Source organism: Nycticebus coucang, chromosome 8 (assembly GCF_027406575.1).
Source record: "Nycticebus coucang isolate mNycCou1 chromosome 8, mNycCou1.pri, whole genome shotgun sequence".
Classification (NCBI taxonomy): domain Eukaryota; kingdom Metazoa; phylum Chordata; class Mammalia; order Primates; family Lorisidae; genus Nycticebus; species Nycticebus coucang.
In genome coordinates this window covers 79,488,962-79,506,189 of record NC_069787.1, presented here as the reverse complement: position 1 = coordinate 79,506,189, position 17,228 = coordinate 79,488,962, and the positions used below count along the sequence as shown (strand labels likewise).

The 17,228-nt window shown below is 37.7% G+C and overlaps 1 non-coding gene across 1 annotated transcript; it reads left to right on the top strand.

Annotated features, from left to right (window-relative positions):
- The first annotated feature begins 6,647 nt into the window (after positions 1–6,647).
- LOC128592976 (U6 spliceosomal RNA) lies at positions 6,648–6,751 on the top strand. Its single transcript, XR_008382172.1, has one exon. It is a non-coding gene; the product is annotated as a U6 spliceosomal RNA (small nuclear RNA).
- Positions 6,752–17,228: the final 10,477 nt, after the last annotated feature.

The following is a 17,228-nucleotide window of genomic DNA, read 5'->3' as shown; positions in this document are numbered from 1 at the left end:
ATCATTGGAACATATTGTTTGAATTGGAGGGGAAAGGAAGGGTTGGATGACAATAAACAAGCATGCAACTAAATAATAGATAAGATAATTTCAGGGAGTCACCAGGCTGCAGCCCCAAGGACTCCACGGCAGGAGCAGCAGCGGCTGTGCAGGTGGCAGCCAGTCACTATCATATGACAAAGGCTTTGCCACAGTTCATCTTCGTCCTTGTGTACTTTCCATTTGCGTTCCTGGGTACGGAGACAAGTTGGATGACTGAAGCCAGCTTTCCAAAGAGGCTCCCGTCCAGAATGAGGGTTAAAGGATGGAAATTTAGCAAGTAACCTGGTGGATTAGAGCTTCACCAAGAGAGAAAGTTGAAGAATACGCATCAAACCCCCTTAGGCGAGCTGCGATCCCACGAACACAAATGAAAGGTACAAAATCCATCACCAAGTGGATGGGAGAACCCTCCCCCATGAGAATGGCTCAGAGTGCTCCACAAACAAATGAGCAGAGTTCAAAGGTCCTCCCACTACACTCCATGGGAGAGACCCTCTCAAAACTGGACCTACCTCTCCTACTAGGGTGCGGTGGCGTTCTACTGCCAGGCATAAAACTGTGTAAAACTGTATATATTCTCTACCTGCAACTCTGAGCTCCCAGCACTCCCCTCCACTCTCACTCTGAGGTCTGGAGGCCTGCTCCCCAGGAGTCCAGATTCTTGGGTGATTTCTCGAGGTGTATGGACAGGGCCTAAATTGCAGGTGGTCAGTGCTGACTCTATGGCATGGGAGTGAGGAGAGGACTTGGCTGAGAGGGAACCACACCGGAACAGCGGTGCCCCAAGGTGCAGAACAGCAGCCATCTTTTGGCAACAATAGCGCTCACTCCCAGATATTCTGAAGCCACACCCCCTGTCTCTCTGGGCAACCAGAGGAAACTGGACATCTACTCAGGTGGCAACCATCATGGAACAGATCTGTGATAGAAATGCAGGCCCCGTGAGTAAAGGGTTTGCCTGAAGCGGTACCGGCCTGGGTGGAGCTTGAGGACTATAAACACACGCGCAGAGCTGGAAAGTTCCAAGGGCAGGGCTGGCAGGGCTGAACCAGAGGACCACTTTACTGAGCCTAAGACGCACCCAACCCTCAGGGGATCGTTAGCCTATAGACAAAGGAACACAGGAGGCTAGAACTGACAGGTAACCAAATACAAACCTGCAGGAGCAAAGACAGGGCCTGAGGCGCAGGCTCTGGAAACTCAAAACAGCTTCTCTTCTGCAGGGGAATTTAGCAGGGACAGAAACAAATTCCTGCAAAGTTGTTCTGTTCTGTTCTTTTCTGTTCTGTTCTGTCAGTAACAGCAATCGGGGGTGGGGCTGCAACTAAGTGAAAACCCCCGAGCCTCCATCAAGCACCCAAGGTAGTCAGGCCTCACCTCCCCCTGCTAGATAGAGGGAGAGCGCAACAGCCTGGCTGACCAGAAATAGATTTCCTTGTAATTCAGGCAGCTGCAAAACCCTAGCGTATCTGTTCACTATAGGCAACTGCTGGGCTATAAGTGACTGGGTGTGACGGAGGTGCAAGGTGGGAATGGAGGCATCAACCTTCCCAGACTGATCTATTTGCTGGGTGGGTCCTCCTGACTCCACGGAGCACCAGAGCAAGCCATATCTGAGTAATCACCAGACCCCTGTGATCCAGGTGCCAGAGACCTTTTAAAGTCTTCCACCTGAGACAGGTGCTAACTGAGACAATTGATGTGGACCATTTGAACTGAGCCAATCTCCCAAGGACTATTCAGGTGGTGCCCTGGGTGTGTGGTTGTAAGAATGTTTGATTTTCCTTTTCTAATTGTTGCCTGTGGGGGTCAGGGTGACTTAATTGCTAGTACTTCTCCACAGCTGAGACTTCAACCCAGAGTAACTGTTTCACTAGAGTTGGACAGAGACCAGCTGAAAACAAGACAGAGCCACTAGCCCCACCACACCAAACAGGTTCCCAGGTTCTCAGGCCATAGCGTTGTACAGATCCTTGACAAAGCTCCAGGGGAAAAATCAAACAGTGTAAAACAATCATGGGGTGGAATCAGCAGAAAAACTCTAGTAACATGAATAACAAGAATACATCAACACCCCCAAGAAAAGATACGGCATATGTAACTGAAGATCCCATTCATAAACAGCTGGCTGAGATCTGAGAAATCAAATTCAGAATTTGGATTGCAAACAAGATTAATAGAATGGAGGAAAATTTAGAATTAGAAATTTGATGAGCAATTCAAAATGGAATTAGAAATTTGAGGGGAAATTCAAAAGTTGTCTCAAGAATTTAACGAATTTAAAGACAAAACCACCAAAGATTTTGATGCACTGGAGCAAGAATTTGCATCCCTCAAAGATCTCAAAAATATAGTAGAATCCCTCAGTAACAGAGTGGAGCAAGCAGAAGAACTGAATGATAGCTGGGTCAGAGATGAGATTAAGTAGGAAATTGCCAAATTTTTGGAACGAAACGACAGTGAAGACACGAATTATCAGAACCTCTGTGATAATGCAAAGGCACCCCTAAGAGGGAAATTTATAATACTGCAAGCCTTCCTCAAGAGAACAGAAAGAGAGGGAGTTAACAACTTAATGGGACATCTCAAGCAACTGCAAAAGGAAGAACATTCCAACCCCAAACCCAGTAGAAGAAAAGAAATAACCAAAATTAGAGCAGAATTAAATGAAATTGAAAACAAAAGAATTATACAACAGATCAACAAATAAAAAAGTTGGTTTTTTAAAAGGTCAATAAAATAGATAAACCTTTGGCTAACCTAACCAGGAAAAAAAGAGTAAAATCTCTAATCTCATCAATAAGAAATGACAAAGACGAAATAACAACAGACTCCTCAAAATTCAAAAAATACTTAAAATATTACAAGAAACTTTATTCTTAGAAATGTGAAAATCTGAAGCAAATTGACCAACACTTGGAAGTACATCACCTTCCAAGACTTAGCCAGAATCAAGTGGAAATGTTGAACAGGCCCATATCAAGTCCTGAGATAGCATCAACCATAGAAAATCTCCCTAAAAAGAAAAGCCCAGGACCAGATGGCATCACGTCAGAATTCTACTAAAACTTTAAAGAGGAATTAGTACCTATATTACTCAACCTGTTCCAAAATACAGAAAAAGAAGGAAGTCTACCCAACATGTTCTATGAAGCAAACATCACCATGATCCCCAAACCAGGAAAAGACCCAGAAGAAAAGAAAATTATAGACCAATATCACTAATGAATATAGATACAAAAATATTCAACAAAATCCTAACAAACAGAATCCAGCAACACATCAAACAAATTATACATCATGACCAAGTCGGTTTTATCCCAGGGTCTCAAGGCTGGTTCAATATACATAAATCTATTAATATAATTTTTCACAAAAAAAATTAAAAAACAAAGACTATATGATTCTCTCAATTGATGCAGAAAAAGCTTTTGATAATATCCAGCATCCCTTCATGATCAGAACACTTAAGAAAATTGGTATAGAAGGGACATTTCTTAAAGTGATAGAGGCTATCTACAGCAAACCCACAGCCAATATCATATTGAATGGAGTTAAACTGAAATCATTTCCACTCAGATCAGGAACCAGACAAGGCTGCCCATTGTCTCCACTGCTCTTTAACATTGTAATGGAAGTTTTAGCCACGGCAATTAGGGAAGAAAAGGCGATCAAGGTTATCCATATAGGGTCAGAAGAGATCAAACTTTCGCTCTTCGCAGATGATATGAATGTATATCTGGAAAACACCAGGGATTCTACTATAAAACTCTTAGAAATGATCAAGGAATACATCAGTGTCTCAGGTTACAAAATCAACATTCATAAATCGGTAGCCTTTATATATACCAACAATAGTCAAGCTGAAACAACAGTTAAGGTCTCTATTCCATTCAGAGTAGTGCCAAAGAAGATAAAACATTTGGGAGTTTATCTAACAAAGGACGTGAAACATCTCTATACAGAGAACTATGAAACTCTAAGAATAGAAATAGCTGAAAATATTAACAAATGGAAAAACATACCATGCTCATGGCTGGGAATAATCAATATTGTTAAAATGTCCATATTTCCCAAGCAGTATACAATTTTAAGGCAATCCCTATTAAAGCTTCACTATCATACTTTAAAGATCTTGAAAAAATAATACTTCGTTTTATATGGAAACAGAAAAAACCTCGAATAGCCAAGTCATTATTCAGAAATAAAAACAAAGCAGGAGGAATCACGCTACGAGACCTCAGACTATACTATAAATCGATAGTGATCAAAACTGCATGGTATTGGCACAAAAAAAGAGAAGTAGATGTCTGGAACAGAATAGAGAACCAAGAGATGAATCCAGCTACTTACCGTTATTTGATCTTTGACAAGCCAATTAAAAACATGCAGTGGGGAAAAGATTCCCTATTTAACAAATGGTGCTGGGTGAACTGACTGGCAACCTGTAGAAGTCTGAAACTGGACCCACATCTTTCACCATTAAGTAAGATAGACACTCAGTGGATTAAAGATTAAAACTTAAGACATGAAACTATAAAAATACTAGAAGAGAGTGCAGTGAAAACCCTTGAAGAAATCGGTCTGGGCAAGTATTTTGAGGAGGACTCCCCGGGCAATTGAAGCAGCTTCAAAAATACACTACTGGGACCTGATCAAACTAAAAAGCTTCTGCATAGCCAAGAACACAGTAAGTAAAGCAAGCAAACAGCCTCAGAATGGGAGATGATATTTGCAGGTTATGTCTCTGACAAAGGTTTAATAACCAGAATCCACAGAGAACTCAAATGTATAAGCAAGAAAAGAACAAGTGATCCCTTCGCAGGCTGGACAAGGGACTTGAAGAGAAACTTCTCTGAAGAAGACAGGTGCACGGCCTACAGACATATGAAAAAATGCTCTTCATCTTTAGTCATCAGAGAAATGCAAATCAAAACTACTTTGAGATATCATCTAACTCCAGTAAGATTAGCTCATATCACAAAATCCCAAGACCAGAGATGTTGGCCTGGATGTGGAGAAAAGGGAACTATTCTACACTGCTGGTGGGAATGCAAATTAATACATTCCTTTTGGAAAGATGTTTGGAGAACACTTAGAGATTTAAAAATAGATCTGCCATTCAATCCTATAATTCCTCTACAAGGCATATACCCAGAAGACCAAAAATCACATCACAACAAAGATATTTGTACCAGAGTGTTTATTGTAGCCCAATTCATAATTGCTAAGTCATGGAAAAACCCCAAGTGCCCATCGATCCACGAATGGACTAATAAATTGTGGTATATGTACACCATGGAATAATATGCAGCCTTAAAGAAAGATGGAGACTTTACCTCTTTCATGTTTACATGGATGGAGCTGAAACATATTCTTCTTAGTAAAGTATCTCAAGAACGGAAGAAAAAGTATCCAATTTACTCAGCCCTACTATGAAACTAATTTATGGCTTTCACATGAAAGGTATAACCCAGTTATAACCTAACATTTGGGGAAGGGGGAGAAGGAAGGGAGGGAAGGGGGAGAGTGAAGGGAGGGAAGGGGGAGCAGAGCGAGGGTGATTGGTTGGATTACACCTGCGGTGCATCTTACAAGGGTATATTTGAAACTTAGTAAATGTAGAATGTAAATGTCTTAACACAATAACTAATAAAATGCCAGGAAGGCTATGTTAACCAGTGTGATGAAAATGTGTCAAACGGTCTATAAAACCAGTGTATGGTGCCCCATGATGGCATTAATGAACACAGCTATGATTTATTAAAAAAAAATAAGTAAATAAAAAAAGATAATTTCAGAACATGATTTATATTGTGGACAAAGTCAGGCAGATGAAACAATATAAAGCGACTGTCAAAAGGCAGTGTCCTTGGGTTGGATGTAGGAAAGGACTTTCTAAAGAGATGGCATTGAATTGAGACTTGAGTGATAAATAAAATTATGGACAAAGTATTTTAGTAGTAAAGGACCTTGCTTTGTCCTAAAAACATAAAAGAGACCCGTGTAGTCGGATCAAAGTAAGTTCTGTGAAGAGATGAGGCCCTGGCTAAATGTTTGTGAAACTCCTGATCAAGGATAAACTATTCTTTCATTTCCATTATGTCTCATAGAAGAAAGCAATATTGATTAAATGCAATTTAATATTCCATTTTGTTTTAATGATTCATATTGGTTGCAGTGCAAACATAAATGTTTCTTACATCAATGGTGAGAAAATAAAGAACTTATGATTAAAATGAAAATGAAAGGAGCAAGATGTATGGTCCCTTTAGATGCTAGAGTGAAATACTCCTCCCTCCTCATCTATATATCTATCAGCCTGTTTAAGTTGGTAGTGTTAAGCCAGATCTGAAAATCCCTCAAACCTAGTGACATGAACAGGTACAAAACAAAAGAAAACCCAAAGACTATAAGTGATCACGCAGTAGAATGGACTGATGACTTGAACATGTGTAAACAGTAAGTTTTATGCATATATACAAATTTCCTTCTATTTCTATTATAAAAATGTTAGATGTAGTTGTACAGCAGGGGGATTATTTAGAAAAAAGAAGATATATTGGTAACATACTGAAAAATCTCATTAACAATCAATAACCTTTGTGCTCACTTTAGTAACACATACACTAAAATTAGAAAGATTTAGAGATTAGCATAGTGCATGTGCCAAGGTGACCCATAAGTCAATGAAGAATTCTATGATTTTTTTTTAAATGGGAAAAGGACTTTAATTGACATTTCTCCAAAGATGGGATACAAATGGCCTACAGGTATATGAAAAGATGCTAAATATCATTAATCATTATGGAAATGCCAATGAAAATTATAATAAAGGTAAACTCACACTCATTAGAATAGCTTAAAAAACTCCAAAATCAACCAACCAAACAACAAAAGCTTTACAAAATAATGTGGATGTGGTGAAATCATAATACTTGTGCACTGTTTGTGGCAATGAAAAATTGTCCAGCCATTATGGTAAACAGTATGGTGGTTCATCAAAAAATTGAATATGGATTTAGCAATTCCACTTTTGGTTATATATTCAAAAAGGCTGGAAGCAAGATATTGAAGAAATATTTGTATACCTATGTTCATAGCACCACCTTTCAAAATGGCCAAGAAGAGGAAGCAACCTGTATTCATGGTGGATGACTGGATTCAACCTGTATTCATTGTGGATTCAGCCTTAAAAGGGGAACTCTGGACACACTACAACATGGATAAACCTTAAGGACACTATGCTAAATAAAATAACCCAGTCATAAAAAGACAAAGGCTATATGATTCCAGTTGCAAGAAGTATCTAGAATAGTCAAATTTATAGACACAGAAAGAAAACTGGTACTTTCCAGAGGCTGAAAGGAGAGGAAAATGGGGAGGTGATGCTTAAAGAGTATGGCATTGCAATTTTACAAGATGAAAAAGACTCTGAACATTGATTTTATAATAATGTGGATATACTTAACATTACTGAACACTGTACACTTGTAAATAGTTAAGATGATCCATTTTATGTTATGAATTTCAACATTTAAAAAAAAACTATAAAAACTTATAGGAAACAAGGAGACATTGGCAACAGACCATAATAGACCTAAGACATTGCAGATCCAGTAGGTAGAAAGCCAGGTATTTATGTTTTGTTAAAAGCACAAAAAAATGTCATGTAGGTTTAAAGGATCTATTGCTACTCCTCAAGTGGGGTGAAAACTTGAAGAATATAGATAAACTTTTCCCTCTGCAACTACTTGGATTGAAAGACTAATTAAACAATTTTTTCCATGACTTTTTTTTTTTATTGTTAAATCATAGCTGTGTACATTAGTGCAATCAAGGGGTACAATGTGCTGGTTTCATATACAATCTGGAATATTCTAATCAAACTGTTCAAAGTAGCCTTCATGGCATTTTCTTAGTTATTGTATGTAGACATTTGTATTTTGCATTTAGTAGGTTTCGCCTGTACCAATTCTAAGATGCACCCTAGGTGTGGCCCCACCCATTACCCTCCCTCCACCCTAATCTCCCTCCTCCCTTCCCCTCCCTTGGCCCTTTCCCCATATTCTTGTGCTATAGTTGGGTTGTAGCCTTCATAAGAAAGCTATAAATTAGCTTCATAGTAGGGCTGAGTACATTGGATACTTTTTCTTCCATTCCTGAGATACTTTGCTAAGAAGAGAATGTTCCAGCTCCATCCATGTAAACATGAAAGAGGTAAAGTCTCCATCTTTCTTTAAGGCTGCATAATATTCCATGGTATACATGTACCACAATTTGCTAGTCCATTTGTGGGTCAATGGGCACTTGGGCTTCTTCCATGACTTAGCAATTATGAATTGGGCTGCAATAAACATTCTGGCACAGATGTTTTTGTTATATTGTGATTTTTGGTCTTCTGGGTATAAACCTAGTAAAGGAATTATAGAATTGAATGGCAGGTCTATTTTTAGATCTCTAAGTATTCTCCAAACATCCTTCCAAAAGGAACGTGTTAGTGTGCATTCCTACCAGCAGTGTAGAAGTGTGCCCTTTTCTCCACATCCATGCCAACATCTCTGGTTTTGGGATTTTGTTATGTGGGCTACTCTTACTGGGGTTAGGTGATATCTCAAAGTAGTTTTGATTTGCATTTCTCTGATGATTAAAGATGATGAATATTTTTTCATGTGTTTGTAGATCGTGTGTCTGTCTTCTTTAGATAAGTTTCTCTTCAAGTCCTTTGCCCACCCTAAGATGGGATCACTTGTTCTTTTCTTGCTAATACGTTTGAGTTCTAAGAAAGGGAAAATGCTAATAGTCTCCCATAGATTGTTGTCCTTCCTTTTTCAAGTTTGTTGAGAGACAGCAGCTTTAAATTAGCAAAAGGTAACAGCATAGCAATTTATGATTTGCCGCTATTTTATGGTTTAAGGGAAACTTAACTTATGCCTTTTTTGATACAGTGTTATCAGTCATGCATTAAAAATAAGTATATTGAGGGTCAAGAGATTTAAGAAATGTAAGTGGAGGAACTGAGCAATTGCCTATTCCTGTCAAAGCCTACAGTTTGAGAATGTGATGTTACAGCAATATGTTCCTTTTCCGTAACTTCCATGAGAATTAATCTTCTCTTTTCATCTAAGTACTCTTTGGGAAAAAAGATGATAATTCATGGGAAGCAGCTATCTGTAAACCCTGTTAAATTATCTTTCCACGTGCCCCAGTCAGAGCCTTCATGCTTCACTGCTTTCCTCAATATAGGCCATAGTCAAAGACTTCATGAGGACTGTGCTGAAACAAACACAGGCCAGTCGTACATTTACAGAAGGTCTGGATTCGCTATCTGGCTTTGCACTTGGTAAGAACATCTGTGTGGGCAAGACTCAATTACTGCAATTGAGTTTCCTCCTTTGTAAAATGACCCCATGTAGCTCATAGGTTGTGGCCACAGTTAAATGAAGGAACGTGGGTAAGCACTCTAAACAATAAGAAACTATACTAAGGTAGGCTATACTTGTCATTCTAAGTCCTCATAAATCTGATAGGAAGGACTTTAACTAAGAGTCAGAGAATAATGTTTTTTACAAATCTTAAAAATAGGGTCTTTCAGTGCATCATCTCTTGAAATAAAAGTCAAAATAAAATATGAAGATATTCATTTAGTAAATCATAGGGAAATGATGAGAACTTTTCTGCCCCATTCAGTGGGCAGTGTCCTGGGTGTTGGGTTCTTATAAGGAAGTATTTCTTTCCTTCTTTAATCATAAGAAGTTACAAACTAAAAACATAGAATGTGATGCTTGGCTTTATATCTATTTTATTTATTTATAACAATTAAATGATGAAAACTTTCATGTTGAGAGATTTGCTATTGTTTAATGATGGATCTGGGCCCAATCTGGATTCTCATCATTTCTGTAGGTGATTTTGTTCAAGCTCTTAAATGTTTCTAATGCCACTTTTTAATCTTTTTTCAGTATGTTTTTTTTTTTTTTTGTAAAGACAGAGTCTCACTGTACCACCCTCGGGTAGAGTGCCATGGCATCACACAGCTCACAGCAACCTCTAACTCTTGGGCTTAACGCGATTCTCTTGCCTCAGCCTCCCGAGCAGCTGGACTACAGGCACCCGCCACAACGCCCAGCTATTTTGTTGTTGCAGTTTGGCCAGGGCTGGGTTTGAACCCGCCACCCTCGGCATATGGGGCCAGCGCCCTACTCACTGAGCCACAGGCGTGGCCCTAGTATTATTTTTTTATTAAGTCAAATACACATACATCATGAATACATTTATGCATATGTAGGGTACAATGTGTTGATTTTTTTTTTATACAATCTGACATGGTTACATCAAACCAATCAACATAGCTTTCACCTCATTTACTTGATCATTGTGTTAAGACATTTATGTTCTACACTTGACAGATTTGACTTGTACCCTTGCAATATGCTCCACAGGTGTGGTCCTGTCTTTTACACTCCCTCTATCAAACCTCTCCCCGCTCCTCCCTTCCCACTCCATTTTCTCTCCTTCATCCTGGACTATAGTTGTGTTCTATCTATCATAACAAAGTGTGAGTGAATATAAGTAGGTTTCATAATAGTACTGAGTACATTGGATACTTTTCCCTCCATTCTTGAGATATTTTACTCAGGAGAATATGTTCCAGGAAGTATGGAACAATTTGTTTCTGCCTTATTTTGGGTTCTTCACAAACAATGAAACCCTGAAACATGGCTTTGGGGACAGATAGTTTAAGGGACAAGTAATCACAGAAAAGAAAGTGAGGAAGAAAATGAAACAGTGAAAGAAAAAAAAAGCAGCAGAAGTCACATTTTCTGAGTTCATTTCTGTGGTGGACACCTAAAGGTCAAACCACATGGATTGTGCCAGGCACAAAGGAAAAGTGAGGCACTTGTTCACTGATCCCCTTCTCTTGTTCAAGGAATGCTCCCAATCTGTGTCTGCGTGTAGACTGTGTGGCTTTCTAAGGCTTCAAGGATAGTATGAACGGTAACAAAGGAGAGAGCATGGAGCACACGTGTGTAGGAGGGGCTGGCAATCTGTATCAAAAGCAGATGTGCTGATTGAATATGGTGCAGGTGCAAAAATATCCCCTACCTTATTGGTTTCCATGAAATCTAAGTGAATTAATATTTGATGCTGCTTGGCACGTTATAAAAACTATACATGGCAGCTGGGGCTTATAGTAGCCTAAGAGATTTATGAAAGAGACTTCCTAGTTGGTAGGAATTTTGTTCTGAGTTCCTGATACTCCTTTCTTTCTTTTGTATTCTTACTCCTTTTATTTTGTATTCCATTGTTAAGCAAGTCTGTCCATGCTCCTATATATATATATGTGCATGTGAGGGTGTGTGTGTGTGTGAACATGAGCACTTCTCTTTTCTCATTAGCATTTTATAACATTTATTATCTATATTGTCTCATTTGAATGGAAAACTCTTTGAAAAACAAGATCAAGTGCTTCATTTAATTTTGCTTAATTGTGTGGACCTACAACCATCTTATGTATAGGATGACACTTAATAAATATTAAGCATTTTAACATGTTTTTAAAATGAATGCCTTTCAATTGCCCTAACCACAGAATGTTACTAGTGTTTAAAACACATAGCCTTATTACTTTAATGAAAATTCAAATTCATAGCTCCCATTAGCATTACAGAGAATTTCTGGCCTAGTTTCCCTGGATACTAATGGAAGATTAGATCTTTTAATGAGCTTAATACAGGAAGAATTTTGGTATTCAAACAAACTCCTGTCCCTGTCTTAGCCTAGGGCTATAGAGAAAGCAGTCATCATTACAAACTGGTCAGATAACTTCAAAGAGACTTAACTGTCAGAAAAAAAAACAACAAATGCAGTCATTTTTGGTACATTTTTCAACACTAAATTTAAGTTTTTGGACACAACCCTCTCTTGGTTTCCTCCTATCTTACTAATAGATCCATCTAAATCATCTTTCTGTTTCTTCTTTTTTTAAATGGTTTTTAAATTTTGGTTAACACCAGGACTCTATCTCTGGAAAGATTCTCTTCTTCAGTCTATATTTGCTCTCCCATCCAGTCTTTTCTCCTATACTTCAGGCACTGTAAACCACATATGTTCTCAGTATCTCCACTGATGGTATGGTAGATTATAAACTTTTTTTTTAAGTTAAAAAAAAAAACAAACAGCTACCAAATCTTTTCGCCTTTGCATCCCTCTTTGTAATATGGCATCATCTGACCGTCTCATCAAGAGGATAAATGTTATACTTTACCTTATTGAATCTGGCCTGATTTGTGACCTGATTTTTTTTTTTTTTTAACCAATTCCATGCAGAGGAAGGAACACTATGAGAGCTGCAAACAAAAGGCTCAAAAGACCTTGGATTTTCTAACTTCTATGCTTTTTCTCCTTTGTTGCTCTGAGACTTCCTTATTAAAGCATACGTAAATGGGCAAAGCCATATGCAGAAGTGATGGCCCATCCCATCAGAGGTCTCCTAGATCAACCAATTAATCTACCAGACTATCGCAGCCAGGTGAGTGACCCTAGCTGAGGCCAGCAGAAATACCCAGCTGAGTTCAGCTTAAATTGCTGACAAGAGATTCATAACCAAATAAACTATTAAGTGTAGTAGTTTGTGGCACAGTAATAGATATTTGATACTGATGTTGAATACATATCACTAATTTAACATATATAAAAATAAGCCTTTGATGTTGTATCCTAAACTTTGTAATTCACGGTTTCCCCTTTATCAATAATTGGACACCTCAACCTTCTACTTTCTCAAGCCCGAAACTTTAAAGTCATCCTTGCAACCTGTTCCCCCTTCACATTCAAACCATCAACAAATCATGTCGGCTCTTTATTATTATAAAAACCGAAACCATTTCTCACTATTCTCCATTGCTTATACTTGGGTGCAAGGCATTATCATCTTTCACTTGGATTATTGCAATTAAGACCTGAATTGTTTGCTTGCTTCTACCTTGATCTATTTTCCTCAAAGCCATAAGAATAATTTTTAAAATCATAAATTATGTCATGTGACTTCTCTGATGAAATATCACTCAGTGAAACAGTTTTGTGTTTTCCCTAAAAATTAAACATATAGTTAGCATAAGACCCAGCAATTTCACTCCTAGGTATATATCCAAAATAATTAAAAAACTGTGTTCAAACAAAAACTAGGAATGTTCATAGCTGAAATATTTGTGAAATTAGCCCCCAAATGAGGAGAGGTATAATATCTGCATTTCAACCCATAGTATGAGGGTGTTGCTGGGATATATACTCAGAAAAAAGGAAGGTGGAAATTGCAGTTAGAATGGAGAATATTAATCTATTTTATAAACAATTATAATCCGAACTTACCTCAAATTATAGATCATTTTATTAATCATTTCACATGTATCCTTTCTCTATATATTTCTTCCTCTTATCTTTTTGTCTGCTATACTGATAAAGACGCTATATAAATTCCCTAAGATACTTATGTTTCTTTGGACGAAAATCTTCTTGCTTCCCCACTTCGCTAAGTATATTAAGGTTAACAGGAAGTGATTCATGGACAAGTAATGAACCGGCTCCAAACTCAGGAAGAATGTTGGTGCTGGTATCCCTAAGGCATGGGGTTTATAAGGAACAGAGTCTGGTATTTTTCAGGGTACTTTCTATCCAGGAACTTTCCTCCACCTTCAAAACAAGTTACTGCATTAGAGTTCAAGTTCTAATCTAAAATAAGTATTTTCTTTGCACGTGTCCAGTTTCTCTTTGATTTATTTCCTCTTTTGAAGTAGATCTTGTGTTTGGTGGAGTTTATAACATACCCTGTATGCCAACAGAACTTTGCTTTAATTCCAGGCCTGTGGCTGATCTGAATGCTCATCACCATTCTACCTATGAGCTCTCCATATAAAAAGAAAAGCTAATTTTTCCATTCATTTCCAACCTCTTATTTTGTATAGGCATATGTAGGTCAGCTCGTGAAAAGTACACATTAGGCTAAGTTGGCAATGTATTTCCTTATATTAAAATTCCTTTCAAAAGAAAAAGAGAAGGGCGGTGCCTGTTGTTCAGTGGGTAGAGTGCCGGCCCCATATACTGAGGGTGGCAGGTTCAAACCTGGCCCCGGCCAAACTGCAACAACAACAACAAAAAAAAAAAAAAAAAAAAAAGAGAGAGAGAGACAGTCTTGATGAGACTCTTACACATGTGTGCTATGTTTACAACAGGGGAGTGTTTTAGAAATTTAGCTCATTACTGGAACGTAGAATGTATAAAAAACAACAAACAAATTTTTGGAGTAAAGAACAAAGATATCTTGTCATGTAACCATAGGTATCTAATAAATGTTCGATGAGTGAATAAATATGAGAATAAATGGAGTTTATTTTGGCCAGACACTGAGTTCTACTGACTTCCTTCTTTTCATGCACAATAACTATCTCAGTGGTACAATTTACACTCAGAAGTCAGCAAACAATATCTACAGATCCACAGTTCACTGATTTATTCATTCAATTATATATCTATTCAAATAATTTAGACATCAAACAAATATTTGCTGAGCACTCATAGTGCCAAACACTTTCAACCGTTGGGCATCAAGGAGCATGGAACAGATAAAGGCAGTGCGGCTTGCCATCTACTGGCTCAGCACATGTGTGCAATGATTCTCTAAATGAATGGATGGATGGATGGATGGATGGATGAGTGAATTAACTACTTGGTTAATTAATTTTATATTTTCATTTAAAAGTATGTTCAGGAAATCATTGACCTTCTAGAGAATCTAATGACATCTAAGTCTCCACCAACAAATGTTCTGAGTAATCAGACATCTGGCCTAAACCCCCCAAATGTTGAATTGAGGATCTGAAATCACTGGCTGCCAAAATGAGATGCATGTGTGTTATAGTGTTTATATAGATGTGCTCTGCAGAGGTATAAAACAAAAACTGCCCCATCTCTCTTGCTGAATTTCATTCAGAACAAAGTAAACAAATCTAAAGCAAAACCAAACAAAATAGTCATATTTTTTGAGCATATGAACTGCAAAGGCAATTGAATGATGGAGTCCTGAGAACGGGACCAATATGATATGGACATTTCAGAAGATGAAATGTCTTCATCCCTAGCAAACATTTTGGGCTGTTCCAACAAGAACCTGTCTCAGTTCCTTTCAATTGAGAATAGTGTCAGAAGGATGAAACCATCAATTTTACAGAGAGGAGCTCATCAAGTCTTCATTCTGCTCTTCAAGTCAGTCTTGGCATCAAGCAGTGGCTAAATCAAGAATAAGAGTTTGGGATCCTGTTACCTAAGTTTGTTATTCAGCTTCACAACCTTCATGTTGTGTGACACTAAAAATTCTACTTAAAGTTTCTCTTGCTGTCCTTATTCATGATGCCTAGAAAAAAATGCCTACCCTGGAGGGGTGGTGTGAGTGGTAGTTATCATGGGTGTAAAGGGATATAGCAAAAGTTTGATATGGTACACCTATCATTAACACCAAGTAAGTGTTTTGGCTAAATATAAAAGAAGGAAAATATATATGGCATTCTATTTGAAAAGTGGTGACTTTTCATTGGGAGAGACTTAAAGTTCCTGAATTAGACAGTAAATAACAACAGAGTATGCTCCCATCTCACAAGTGAAATGCAAGAAGTTTCAAAAGGCCTGCCACGTCCCTCTCTGGGCTGAGGTCTGTGCAGTCACATCTTAGCCTTTCCATGTAGCAACCAATGTTCATTATATACATGATGAGTGATTCCTCTGGAATATTAAATCATCACTGTTCTCCCAGATATTTCCATTTAAAATTTTGTGAGTATATGTTTTTCTGTTTATCCATATTTATGTTCATCAATCCAATCAAAAAATTTTCATCTGTTTCTCCTTTCTCTAGTCTTCTAATTTGGGCCTGCCCTCTAAATTTTCTTGAAAAATCCTAAAGTCCAGAGCTCACTAAAGTGTTTCTGATGGTCTGACTTTGGAACACCTTCTTCTTACTCACTTCAGGATCTTTTATGCCCATTTCTTCTTTTTCTTTCTTAATGCATAGCTCTCTATAGTTCTCAGGAGGCAATGTGTTCCATGCTGCTTACTGATTATATGAGAAAAGAGATCAGCTAGTCTTTCCAGTATTGAGAGAATTTTAGGATAGTTGAGAGCAAGGGAAAAAAGCAGTAAACCCTTTCATCATTGTTGCTGTCACATTGTTAACTTCTGTCTTATTTAAGCTGTAAGATGCCACATAAGGACTCCACTCAAAGAATGACTCAAGTTCTTGAGAACTCTTATTCTTTCCTTTTTTAAAACGTGATACTCCACTTAGAGATTCATACTCCCATACTCAAAAGAGTATGAATTCTTTTGTCTCTTTGTGGTTTTTAAGTTTTTCCTGGCTTTAAGAGAACAATAACCATTTTCAACAATTCACTAATTATTTTACTAATCATAAATAATTAAGCCTTTAAACAAAACGGTATCAGTCCTAGCCTATACTGGAGCCTGTTAGTCATTTATATAATGTACCACGTATTTTCATCACTCTTGATGATCTTCAACCTATTTCCAAAACCATGATTAAATTACTTTTCTTTGAGCCACTGTGATTTATTTTGCAAGGAAAACTGGGTGACTTGCCAAGTGAGAAATGATCATGATGTCCAAATGTTTGACTTTGCTGTGTTGCTTTCAATTTCTTTTGTGGTGGAAATGCACACTAATTCACACAGCCTGGTTTATTCTTATTGAAGACCTTGCCTATTTCTTAACTTTAATATTTCTAGGAGTATCAAATGCTACACTTTACTGATGCTGGCCTTTCTGGGCAGAAGTTTCTAATACTTTTTAAAAATACACTACTTTCCTATTCTCCAATATGTTAACATTCTTTCATTTTCTAAGAATAAATATGCATGGATCAGTACACATGCTGGCCAATCCCCTAAATTACTCAGGGTGATTTGGGTCTTCCAGTGACTGCCAAGTACAGAATTCCCCCATCTTCATGTTGGCTAGAGCAAATTTTGCGACGTCTTCATTACTCCCTAATTGTCTATATTTCTTTGCTTCATTTCTCTTGTTAAAGGCAGATTTTAAAAATGAGTTCAATAACTCAGCCGTTTTAGGATCATCATTAATTTCACGCCCTTCCTCATTCATTAGTGGGCCTATTTTCT